At 34.2% G+C, this 13,581-nt stretch overlaps 1 long non-coding RNA gene across 3 annotated transcripts; it reads right to left on the bottom strand.

Annotated features, from left to right (window-relative positions):
- Positions 1 to 1,495: 1,495 nt before the first annotated feature.
- Positions 1,496 to 12,832, bottom strand: LOC126885072 (uncharacterized). 3 transcript variants are annotated; one of them, XR_007698265.1, is made up of 2 exons: positions 12,426 to 12,832; positions 1,496 to 2,311 (listed from the first exon to the last, which is right to left on the bottom strand). It is a non-coding gene; the product is annotated as an uncharacterized LOC126885072 (long non-coding RNA). The 3 variants fall into 3 exon arrangements; XR_007698266.1 differs by lacking the exon at positions 12,426 to 12,832 and adding an exon at positions 2,781 to 4,090; XR_007698264.1 differs by lacking the exon at positions 1,496 to 2,311 and adding an exon at positions 11,143 to 11,957.
- Between the last annotated feature and the right edge of the window lie 749 nt (positions 12,833 to 13,581).

Below are 13,581 nucleotides of genomic sequence, written 5' to 3'. Positions count from 1 at the left end.
AGTTGATTGGATGAAAATTAAAGGAGTCTTTTTACGGATCAAAATTCCTCTCCAGAACATTACACTTCCCCTTGTATATTTTTGAACAGATCTGACAGTTTCCGTTCTTGCTTGTCTTCCTCGACCTCTAAGTACACGATTTCGTGGGTCATCTGATTTTACACAAATCCTGATTTTTTTGAAAATAGCACATTTTGTCAATTCCCAATGTTCCAGTTTTGGTGCTGAAGACACTAATTTAGGCGGTGCTGCCTCGATAACTCGGGAACCAATAACTGTCTCCTGTTGTATACATCTTGGTACGAACTCTTCTTCTTATCGTTTCAACTGAAGCAGTTACACCTGTAGCTTCCAAAAGCTGCCTTTGAAGCTGCAGGTGAGAAATGGTTGGGTGTCTTCCAGCTGATTGGAGAATTAAACGATCGTGGAGATCTGTTATTAGCTTTGGCGAATTTCCCTTGCTTTATTTTTGAGCTTTCCTAGTTCCTGTTACCTAACATAGGTTTTGGACAGAACGTCCTGTATTACGCCTATGTTCCTCTGTGAACATTACTTTCTCCAGAAGACCAATAATCTTTTCTCATTGTAAATTCGATAACCCCACATGAGGCATATTTTCGTTTTTTGACGCAAAACTTAGTTTATTTATTTTCGTTCAATTTGCAACTTAACAAATAACCTGTACCGTACCAAACTTTACTATCTGATTGTCTGTATATTTGTTTATTTTCAATACTATTTATTCTTCGCAACAATAACAAGTTTTTTCAAATGAAATAAATGTTACTTTGAAATACATAGTGATTCCATATAGGTTTGGGTGTGTGTATCTGTAATTATCCACAGCAATTGATTTATAAAATTTCCTATTTATGTGTCTATGATTTTCACCTATACAGTGATGAACACGCTAATAACCGGCAAAATAACGCAAAGAATGGAACAGATAATGCATTGTGGATGGAAAAGAGATGAAACTAGTAGAGGTGGAAATTATCACCTTTAGTCGTCTTTGACAGGAGAATTTTATAAAATTTCCCTGTCACAGTGACAGTTATCATATTTCTTCTATACGTCTAAAGGTGGAAAGCTACGTATACCTAGTAATGTTAATGTATATTTTAACAAAAACGAGGTTTTGTTGTGGCAGAATAGATATAGCTTTAAAGGATAATTACTTATTTATGGAAGTTTCCTCAAAATAGGCTAGCTGGAAATTGAAGAGACTAAACAGTAGGGCTCAGGGAAGGATCAGGCCGTATTTGCACGCCCTAGTAAGACGGTACCTAATGAAATACTGGAATGATAAAGAAAATAAATGAATATAAGGAGTAATGAAAAGAAAGGGAACTACTGACCAAGAAGATATTCAGAAGTAGTGTTGAGCGCCAGGGAAGAATTTTATAAATTCTTCTCCACGTGACCTATATTGCTGTACCTAACTGATACTATTAAAATGGTACTATTAAAATGGTAGGATAATAAAACATATAAGTATGTACAACCACATTTAATAAAAAAACCTATATACCCTATATACAATTTTTACACTAGCTAATTATCCGACGTACTAGGCTAGTACACTGCTGTCGATAATGCAGGTTTTACAGTAGAAAAAAAAATATGTAATGAATTTAGTATGAATAGGTATTTACCTTAACAACTTATTATTAATGAGGGTTACAATATTGGTTGACAATACCGTATCTAATCGGAGGTGACAACATCCGACAACTGGAATAAATATTATTAAATAGGATATGACCTAGATACTGTGCACATTATCTTACATATGGTTTATAAATCCCAGGCTATTTTAAATAAATTAAATAAGGGTGAAATATAATAAAAATTGTTGAAAAATATTGAATATTATGTTAATTATGGTTAAGAAAAAACAATGAGGGTATATTATTATTAGAGTGATTTGAAAGTTATTGATACGAAGAGAAAAAAAATAGTAAAATTGGAAGTTATTATTAAAACAAATTGACATGCAAATTTAGTTATATAAAAACCTGTCCCTACAAAAAGTAGGCGGATTGCTTCTTCCAACCTTCGGTGAAGATGATGAGGGGAGAGCCAAATAAGGTATCCTCTGGTTCCCAACCCTAGGGAGGTACTCCACACCAACAGGAAGGTACGGCAAGCAGGTAGCTGCCCAGTATCGGAAAACTCAACTTTTATTCCACAAAAACCAAACAAAACATCCACATTCCATCCAAAATATCCCCAAAATGATTATGTATTCCAAAAAAACAAATTAAAGTATGATTGACTTAATTTTCCATCTTCTTATTTTCTTCCGTGGCTAAAAGCATAAGAATCTCCTATTAGCTGGTGTTCCTTAAGTACACAAAAAACAGGGCATATAAGAAAGGTATAAAAACCTTATAAAAATTTCTAGAAAAAATTACCGAAAAAAGAGGAGCTATTGACATTTATAAGTAAGTGTCATTAACCTTGAACAAAAATGGAAATGTAAAGAAATGGAAGGACATATGAACCAAGAAGATATGTATATATTGCAATAAGGGATTACTTTATAGACGTAGATACTAAAAGGAAATGAAAAGTGTCATTACTTCAGAAACTATTTTGAACTGGAAATTTAATTTGAAAGAATTTTTCTTGTAGAAACATGAATTTGATAGTGAGATTGACTCGTTAAGACCTGATGTTTTATATTCATAGAATAACAATTATAATATTACTATAAGTATTGTATTGAGAATGAGAACCATGTTTTTTTTTACAAGAATACTTAATAGCCGACTTACCCACTGTTTTCCAAAAGGAAACTTGGAAATAAAACTCTTCCTCTCACCGCACAAATCCCAAAACAAAAAATAGCTCCTTCCAAAATAAACCAATCTTATAATAAATGAATATTTTAACTAAATATTGTATTCTTTAAACAGTGACCACGGAAAAATTTACTTGTTCATCCAACCAGATTGAAAATTGAAGTGACAATCCTCTCCGATGGGCGATATGACATGCTCCTCCGTCGGAAGCCGTACAGCCACAAGCTAAGACCAGAATTCCCCAAGCGTAGTACCAACCTTCTATTATATTTGGTCACAAATCTAGGTAACCCGTTCTAAGCACGAACGCATAACTGGTTGCATACTTATTAGGTGGCTTATAGGAATAAATATAATAATATCGTAACGATGGCACTCATCGTTACATTCCCCCATTACTCGGAAAAAAAAATAGATCTTAGGAACAATTTTTTTCCATATATACTTATAAATACTCAATGCAAGTATTCATAGAGAAAAATCACACGCTGTGGGATCCAACACAGGCGTGAACAAACCAAATAGCAAAAATATAGTGCGAACCTATGATTACTTCACTACTCTAAACTAACCTATCGTAGGACATCGTCCAAACTCAGTCCTCTGATATATATCCTAAAGACCAAATTGTGTTCCAGTTGATTTAGTAGATTTATATAAAACCCCAAATTATAGTCAACAAGAACACCATAACCACAATATTCGAATACAAAACTTAATATAACCTATACGACGACTAACTTACTCACACTTACAGCTGACTCGATCGATTATACCTAACCGCAAATTATGAGTCATGTAAATGGGGTTGTCTTAATGACCAATATATCACATATGGTACCAACATACATAGTTAAGGTTTATTATAACCCTTTGCTAAATTTCATAATTCAGATAAATTCTAATCAAAAAATGTCGAATGGGACGAGTAGTACAAACCGTTCTATCGATGGACAACAGATTTAAATAGAGCATATCCAAAGTGAACAGTCTGTAGAAATCTCGTAGCCAATTCTCAACATGCAAAAAAAATAGACCACAGTATAACCTAACCTAAATATAAGAGTCATTAACAAGAAAGGGGAAAATTTATTGTAGCAAGACTTTTATCCTAAATTGATCCGACAGTGGACAACAGATTTATAGAGAAGCATATCCAAGGTGGAACAATCAGGCAGATTTAATTGAGCAATGCTACACTTAGCGCTAAATGTACTAATGATGATTACATATTTGTTACCATGACCCTAACTCAACTGATCATCAGATTTGTATCAGATTCAATGGGACATCTATCTAAGGGTAACTAATCGAATAGTTGACCTAACAGAAGTTAGCTTACTCTGGGATTCTCTAACTATAGCTATAGCTACAACAGATTGATAAGAATGGCCAGAAGAAGCTAACCAATATTTCGAAGTCATCTCTCATGAAAGAATTCAAGAAGTCACATATTAATAACTCTTATAAATAAATCCAATTATGGAAATACTAGAGAACAGGTAAATCAATTTCTAAAGAAACTGCAGATTAAGAAAATGTTCCCTAGTTACTCACAGAGAACAGGATATTGATCCTGACCCTAAGGTACATATGAACAAAAAAAAATTTAGTTCCTCGGAAAGATGATGCTTGAACAAAATAATCCCTCGGTGAATACAAACGCTACAATATTTCAATATAGTAAAGAAGTTACCATCATTATCAGAATAATAAAATAGTAAAACTTAAGAAGGATAGATAAACATACAAGTTAAGACTAAGTTTCTTCAGAATGAATGTAAACTGAAAATCGAATAAGAATGCCTAGTGCATGATTAAAATGATGATTAAACATTCTATCATATAGATTCAGCATCTGAACTAATTGAGGTATGGCTTGGAACTAGACAACTGTGAGCAATGAAATCTGCTTCCTATCAGGTGCACAGTCGATAAGCAACAAGTCTCGAACCCACGTATTTGCATAGCCAAGCTGGCAAACCACTTTCCTAAGAAATGTTCACTACAATAAATAATGAAATGGTTTCATAGTCTTTGTCATAAATTTAATCTCAATTAACTTTATCAAAATTTGGACACATGAAGTATGACTTTGGAATCACACTGTATACTAAAATTGCATTTACCCAAACAAATATCACAATGACTTCTTTAGACAAAAATAAGCTAATGTACCAAGGAATCATGCTAAGCACTGTTCCATTAACTTTCCAGTAGAAACTACAAAATCAAACACAAAACTAAACCTATTTGGTAGATACACTAATCTACAAGTGATGACAATATAAGCATAATCACATACAAGGTGTTAACAGTTCCATACCAGTTCAATATTAAGCCCAACTAAGCTAAATCTCAATAATAAACTAATGACATCTCAGATACATAGAATATGGAAAGCTAGAAAGACTACTATAATAGATAAAACATAGAGTCCCTATCTGGTGACTAAAATCAAAATCCAATCGTTAACCTATTCATTGAACAATCGAGTATTTCTAAAGTTTAGAAGGAGGAATTAACTTGATCAATATTGTTAAGTTAATCTTCTTCTGATGACGAAGTTTCTAAGTCGTTGACAGTATTATCTGGTAATAAGTCCTTTATATGAAATCGACCAAGTTTCCTGTTGGACGAACTATCTTTTAATTCATATATTAAAGGAGAGATTACTTTACTGACAACACATGGGACATATTTCTGACAAAATTTGGCAGAAATAGCATCACCTTTACTTGACTTAACAAAATTACGTTTTAATACCCGATCACCAACAAAGAATCGCAAATCTCTTTTCCTCAAATTGTATTGACTCTGTGACTTAAGGTAAGAAGATTTTAACTTCTTTCTGATGTCTGCAAATATTGGAGGCAAAGTCTGAATATCATCTAAACGATGAAGCTTCTCAGAGATCTGAGGGAGATTTGTGGAATTGTCCGAAATTAAACCAAAATAATCACCAGACAAAGCAATATTCCTACCAAAATTTAAATAAGCTGGAGAACATTGAGTAACTTCATGGACCGAAGTTCTTATGGCTTGAGCTATCGAGTGAATATACTGGTCCCAAGCTCTGTGATCTGGATATGTGTATGATCTAAGGGCTGTTACAATACTGCGGTTCACTCGCTCACTATGATTAGCTTGCGGATGGTATGCAGCATTATAAAAGATCTTCTGAACTTTGTATTTAGTTAGAAGGTCTTTAAAAGCCTTAGACACAAATTGAGGACCATTGTCACAAGACACAATTTGGGGAACACCAAACAACAAAAAGACTTGTTCCTCCAAATATTTCACAATGGCAGGGACAGTGGCATTCCGAAGAGGAAAAACTAGTGGAAATTTTGTAAAGTAGTCCACAACCACCAAACAATAGGTATAGCCATTGTAGCTACGAGGATATGGTCCAATCAGATCCATGGATATCATCTGCCATGGGAAGTCAATGTTCCTAAAAGTACCCATTAATCCAGCTTGTGGCATAGTACTTGGCTTGCAAGTAGCACAAACTTTGCATCTAGAAATATATTTCTTGATATAGGTGCGCATGCCAGGCCAATAATATAATTCTGCTATCCTACTAAATGTTTTATAAGAACCAAAATGACCAGATGTCACATTATCATGAAATGTACGAAGAATTTCATCCCGGTTTGCTGTTGGGACAACAATCTTCCAATCAGACATATTAGACAAAGCTTCTACTGAACTAACAACATGCTTATAAAGGATATTATTTTCTACTTTAAAGTCAGGATACTGATCAGGTTCTTGGGTAACCTTTTCCAACATTTTCTGATACCATGCATCCGGAACTAAAGTGGATAAGTCAAGAAGATTGACATCAAACGTTCGAGACAAAGCATCAGCTACTACAACACCATTTGCTTTACGATGGACGATATTATAATCAAAGGCTGACAACTTACAAATCCATCGAGACAAACGTTGGGATGGGTTACGCATAGAATGCATCCAGAGTAAAGAACTATGATCAGTAATAAGGGTACACTTACGACCTTCTAAATAGTAGCGGAAAGCCTCCAAGCCATGAATAATAGCAAGGAGTTCACGCTCTGTAGTGGAATAATTTTTCTGAGCCTTATTAAGCTTCTTACTAGTATATGCTATGGGGTGTTCAGAACCATCTTTCATCTGAAAGAGTACGCCACCTGAAGCGGTGTTTGAACAATCCGTCATGAGGCAAAAGTGTTCACTGAAATCAGGTGAAGTCATGACCGGAGCACTGGTAAGAGCTTCCTTAATGCGATGAAAAGCATCATCGGCTTCAGGAGTCCAGGTGATAGTCTGGCCCTTTTTCCTATTCTTAAGGAGGTCAGTAAGGGGTGATAATAAAGTAGAATAAGAAGGCACAAATCGACGATAGTAACCACACATGCCCAAGATCCTACGTAATTGTGTAGTAGTTTTAGGAATGGGGAAGTCCTTAATAGCGGTTACTTTATCAGGGTCTGTTCTCAAACCTTGATGATCAACAACATATCCTAGAAATTTCAAATTAGGACGACAAAAATTACATTTCTCTAAATTAACAGTGAGATTAGCCTCTTTAAGGCGTGAAATAACTTCTCTAATATCTCAATATGTGAAGAAAAATCAGGAGTAACAACTATAATGTCATCTAAGTAATAAAATACAAATGGTTCAAGTTGTGGACCAATAACCAAGTCCATTAGACGACACATTGTTTGTGGAGCTGAAACTAGACCGAAAGGCATTGTGACAAATTGAAATAACCCTTTACCACTGACAGCGAAAGCAGTATACTTCTTACTCTCTTCGCTTAACGGAATTTGTAAGAAGGCTTTGGATAAATCGATCGAAGAGATATATTTGGCATTCTGAAGTTTGCTAAGAATTATATCTATCCGAGGGATGGGATAAGCATCTCGATTAGTAGTGATACTATTAAGTTTGCGACCATCGAAGCATACTCGGAATGATCCATCCTTCTTCTTCGTCATCCATAACGGCGAACAATACGAAGAATTTGACTGTTCGATAATGTTTAGAGAGAGCATCGAATCAATTTCTTTACCTAAATCTGCTTGCCATGCCTGAGGTATGGGATATTGATATTGTCTAAACGGAGTTGAAGTGTTCACTTCGATAGTATGAGATATTAAATGTGTACGGCCTAATTGGTATTTGGAAGAGATAGAAGAAAATTTAGAGATAATATTCTCTAACTGGTTTTGTTGTAAGCTAGACAAACTAGAGAACTCACGAATGGCACTTACAGTTGCGACATTAAAGGAAGATATAAATAACGAAAAATCTGAACAGTTTAATGTACTATTAAATGCATTTAAGAAATCCATGCCAAGAATTATAGAATTTTTAATTGAAGGGATAACATAAAATGTAATCATTTTCCGAATATTGGCAACTACGATTTCTGTGTCAAATTTACCTGTAATTGACTGGATAGCACCATCTGCAGTAGAGACTTGTAAAGAAGAAATAGGCATAACATTAATATCCGTGTTTTCTAACAATTTCAGCGAATTCGAACCTATTAAAGAAATGTTAGAACCACTATCTAATAGAGCTAAACAAGATTGTCCTAAAATTTCAATTTCAAGATAAGGTCGGTTATCATTATGTTTCCTAACTAATAACGAATTTATATCAAAATCCAAAATATCTGATTTATTTTCAAAATTATCTGGTATTAACATAGACATATTATTATTATTTACAAACGTACAACCAGGTATAGAATTTGGAACTGTTTCCTCGTCTTGATTATGCTTATTACTAAAATTCCAGCTTAGTACTGGAGGGGATAATCTACGATCAAGCGAACCGTATAAGTCAACTGAAGTGTTACTAACAATTACTTTTTCCCTGATTTCGGTTGGCGTGCTGGTCTCCGGTTGGAAGTGTTTCTTCCTTCCTGAGAGGGTGTGTTTGAGCTGCTGGCGGGTATTGGACCTGAAGCTTCGTCTACAGCTGCGGTCATATTCCCTGATGGGGTTGCTGTTTGAGGAACGCTCAGGGTACGAGCCTCTGCATGCTCGTTTCCCGAACACTTAAAACAGTTACGTTTAAGCGTATTTTCTCTACCACAACCGTGACAGAAAATCCGTGTTTGGGGTCTGGTACAATCCCGAAATGTGTGACCAACAACCTGACAATTCCAGCAAGACAAAGAATAAGTAGTCACAGACACATTCGGTGTATGGGGTCTAGATTGCCAAGAACGATTTCTTGAGGGTTGAGAATTAAAACCAACAGGACCAGAATTGAATTGCGAAGTGGTAGGGGAATTAAGAGACCAAGATAGAGTTTCCTCTAAGCGTTTACATTTTTCTGTGAGGTCTTCTATAGTGGCTATATCAACCAGTGCCAATTGGGCATGGTAAAAGGGTAACAAACATTTTAAAATTATCTTTATTTTTGCATGATCTGTTAAAGGAGTATCTAAACGACTACACATACCCAACATGGTGTTAATAAACATAGTCACTGATTCTCCCGGTTTCTGCTTGCGGTTCTTGATCTCGTCTAAGAGATCAGTTTGGAAAGAGTACGGCAGAAAGTCAGATTTTAGTTTCTGAGCCAAATCAGTCCAAGTAGTAAAGCTACCACGGTTGTTCATAAACCACGTAAAAGCATGGCCTGTAAATAATTCGGCAGAAGCCGAAAAAAGATCTTCCTCACTCACACCTCTCGAAACACGAAGACATTCTACCCTATCTAAAAATGAAATTACTTGGTCATAATGACCTTCACCAGAAAACGAAACTCCCCACTTATGTACCTGCACAGGCTTGGGATGTAACAAGGAATTAGAGGCTTGAACTGAAGAAACAGGAGTGGACGTGGCTAGAGGATTTACTCGAGAATCGAGTTCACCTTCTAGACTGAGAATCCTAATGGACATAGAGCGTTTGTAAAGTTGTTGCTCCTCATCTGAGCAACATAATAAGTGGACACGACCAGAGATATGAGCAAGACGTGAAATGTATCTAGAATACATGCTATCATGGACAGTCCCTCTAAAATTATTTATCTTTTGCGTAAGATCCTCTAGTGTCTCATTTATTCCTTGTTGTTGTTCCAGGAAAGGAATAGCTGCAGCTGAAATCTGACGGAAACTCCTATTTCCTTGCTCTTGTTTAAGAGCACCACGCAATAGACTGCGTTTTTTATCACATTTAGCGGATTCTTCAACCTCTATTTCTCTTATCCTCAACTCATAATCTACCTCCTTAACTAATAAATGCTCTGGCTGAAAGGTACACATGGTGGTAGGAAAAATTTAGTAACAATAAGCCCAACCCAACAACGACAAACCGAACCCAACCCAATAAACTAACGACCCAATTAACCGACAATCTACTAAACAAGCTGCTCAACTGACGAGCTGCTAAACTAACGACCGAATAAACCGACAAACCAAATATAACCGAGATATATATTTGGGGTAGATATTTAAAATAATTTAAGTAACTGTTTAAACGAAAATGTATATAAAAAAATGAAAACTTTATAAATTATATATAGGTATGGTAAGTAAAAATTTAACTAACTGTAGTATATTGTGGCTGCACCTAAATCAGAAGTAGTAATGTACCTAGATATCAAAAAAAAATAAATCATTCAAAATTTTTCAAAATAAATATCCAGGTATCACCAAACCGACCAGACCGAAATGTCAACCAATATACCTGTTCAAATATTATCCTACTCACGATTTACAATTATTATTTTAAATAAATTAAAATAGTACCAATACAGCAATACAAGTGCACTAGTGTATTTTCCAAATAACGTACAAAAGGAATCAAAAAAATATCTCTATATAATTACAAAATATACAACAATGAACCAGAAAGATACTTACTAGAAAAATTTACAATAAGCAACAAAATAAAGAAAGGTACTGTCTTACTGAAAATCGGGCTCCACGTTGGCGAGCGTCAATTGTAACAAAAACGAGGTTTTGTTGTGGCAGAATAGATATAGCTTTAAAGGATAATTACTTATTTATGGAAGTTTCCTCAAAATAGGCTAGCTGGAAATTGAAGAGACTAAACAGTAGGGCTCAGGGAAGGATCAGGCCGTATTTGCACGCCCTAGTAAGACGGTACCTAATGAAATACTGGAATGATAAAGAAAATAAATGAATATAAGGAGTAATGAAAAGAAAGGGAACTACTGACCAAGAAGATATTCAGAAGTAGTGTTGAGCGCCAGGGAAGAATTTTATAAATTCTTCTCCACGTGACCTATATTGCTGTACCTAACTGATACTATTAAAATGGTACTAATAAAATGGTAGGATAATAAAACATATAAGTATGTACAACCACATTTAATAAAAAAACCTATATACCCTATATACAATTTTTACACTAGCTAATTATCCGACGTACTAGGCTAGTACACTGCTGTCGATAATGCAGGTTTTACAGTAGAAAAAAAAATATGTAATGAATTTAGTATGAATAGGTATTTACCTTAACAACTTATTATTAATGAGGGTTACAATATTGGTTGACAATACCGTATCTAATCGGAGGTGACAACATCCGACAACTGGAATAAATATTATTAAATAGGATATGACCTAGATACTGTGCACATTATCTTACATATGGTTTATAAATCCCAGGCTATTTTAAATAAATTAAATAAGGGTGAAATATAATAAAAATTGTTGAAAAATATTGAATATTATGTTAATTATGGTTAAGAAAAAACAATGAGGGTATATTATTATTAGAGTGATTTGAAAGTTATTGATACGAAGAGAAAAAAAATAGTAAAATTGGAAGTTATTATTAAAACAAATTGACATGCAAATTTAGTTATATAAAAACCTGTCCCTACAAAAAGTAGGCGGATTGCTTCTCCAACCTTCGGTGAAGATGATGAGGGGAGAGCCAAATAAGGTATCCTCTGGTTCCCAACCCTAGGGAGGTACTCCACACCAACAGGAAGGTACGGCAAGCAGGTAGCTGCCCAGTATCGGAAAACTCAACTTTTATTCCACAAAAACCAAACAAAACATCCACATTCCATCCAAAATATCCCCAAAATGATTATGTATTCCAAAAAAACAAATTAAAGTATGATTGACTTAATTTTCCATCTTCTTATTTTCTTCCGTGGCTAAAAGCATAAGAATCTCCTATTAGCTGGTGTTCCTTAAGTACACAAAAAACAGGGCATATAAGAAAGGTATAAAAACCTTATAAAAATTTCTAGAAAAAATTACCGAAAAAAGAGGAGCTATTGACATTTATAAGTAAGTGTCATTAACCTTGAACAAAAATGGAAATGTAAAGAAATGGAAGGACATATGAACCAAGAAGATATGTATATATTGCAATAAGGGATTACTTTATAGACGTAGATACTAAAAGGAAATGAAAAGTGTCATTACTTCAGAAACTATTTTGAACTGGAAATTTAATTTGAAAGAATTTTTCTTGTAGAAACATGAATTTGATAGTGAGATTGACTCGTTAAGACCTGATGTTTTATATTCATAGAATAACAATTATAATATTACTATAAGTATTGTATTGAGAATGAGAACCATGTTTTTTTTACAAGAATACTTAATAGCCGACTTACCCACTGTTTTCCAAAAGGAAACTTGGAAATAAAACTCTTCCTCTCACCGCACAAATCCCAAAACAAAAAATAGCTCCTTCCAAAATAAACCAATCTTATAATAAATGAATATTTTAACTAAATATTGTATTCTTTAAACAGTGACCACGGAAAAATTTACTTGTTCATCCAACCAGATTGAAAATTGAAGTGACAATCCTCTCCGATGGGCGATATGACATGCTCCTCCGTCGGAAGCCGTACAGCCACAAGCTAAGACCAGAATTCCCCAAGCGTAGTACCAACCTTCTATTATATTTGGTCACAAATCTAGGTAACCCGTTCTAAGCACGAACGCATAACTGGTTGCATACTTATTAGGTGGCTTATAGGAATAAATATAATAATATCGTAACGATGGCACTCATCGTTACAATATGTTTATATCGATAATTTCCATCTCAACTAGTTTCATCTCTTTTTATTTTACAATGCATTATGTTTTCTATTTTTGTGTTATTTTGCCGTCTTTTAGCGCGATCATCACTGTGTAATAATAACGAGCGATCCACAATTATTGGGATCAAAGATAGCCGTGCAAAAAATTACGTATGTCTTGTTTAATCTAAATTTATATCATTGGTTTATCAACTAATTTTGATTAACATTATAAAACATAAAAAATCCGTGAAAATCTTTAACAGGGAACTTTAATCAAAAATAAAAAGAATTAGCAAAATTATAAGTAACAATAATAAATAAAATCAAACAAGATGCTGTATGTAAGATGTCCACCACCAACATCTCTACATAACCTAACTTTTCTTGTTAAGTTGAGGTACACTGCAAAGTTGACGTAAACTGTAAAGTATATCTGAACTATGAATAGACATGCACTGTATATTCTTATCTCTGTATAGCTATCTCTGTCGTTCAGAGCCACCTATGGTGACAATAATTTTGGATCACACGTTATTTTTAATTTTGTTATATTATTATCTAGGTAATATTAGCTATTATTTTAATATTTTAGGAAATTGGGATAACCATATTGACAATGTATCAAAATATTTACATGTATCACGAAAGAATTTTGAAATATGATTGGTCCATAGATTCATTCAATTACGAAGTCAAAAATACCGTGAAAAACATTGTAATTGCATTAACTATATTT

The sequence above is a fragment of the Diabrotica virgifera genome, chromosome 5 (genome assembly GCF_917563875.1).
Source record: "Diabrotica virgifera virgifera chromosome 5, PGI_DIABVI_V3a".
NCBI lineage: Eukaryota > Metazoa > Arthropoda > Insecta > Coleoptera > Chrysomelidae > Diabrotica > Diabrotica virgifera.
Note: the sequence above shows the minus strand (reverse complement) of the source record. Positions and strands in the feature narration are given on the sequence as shown.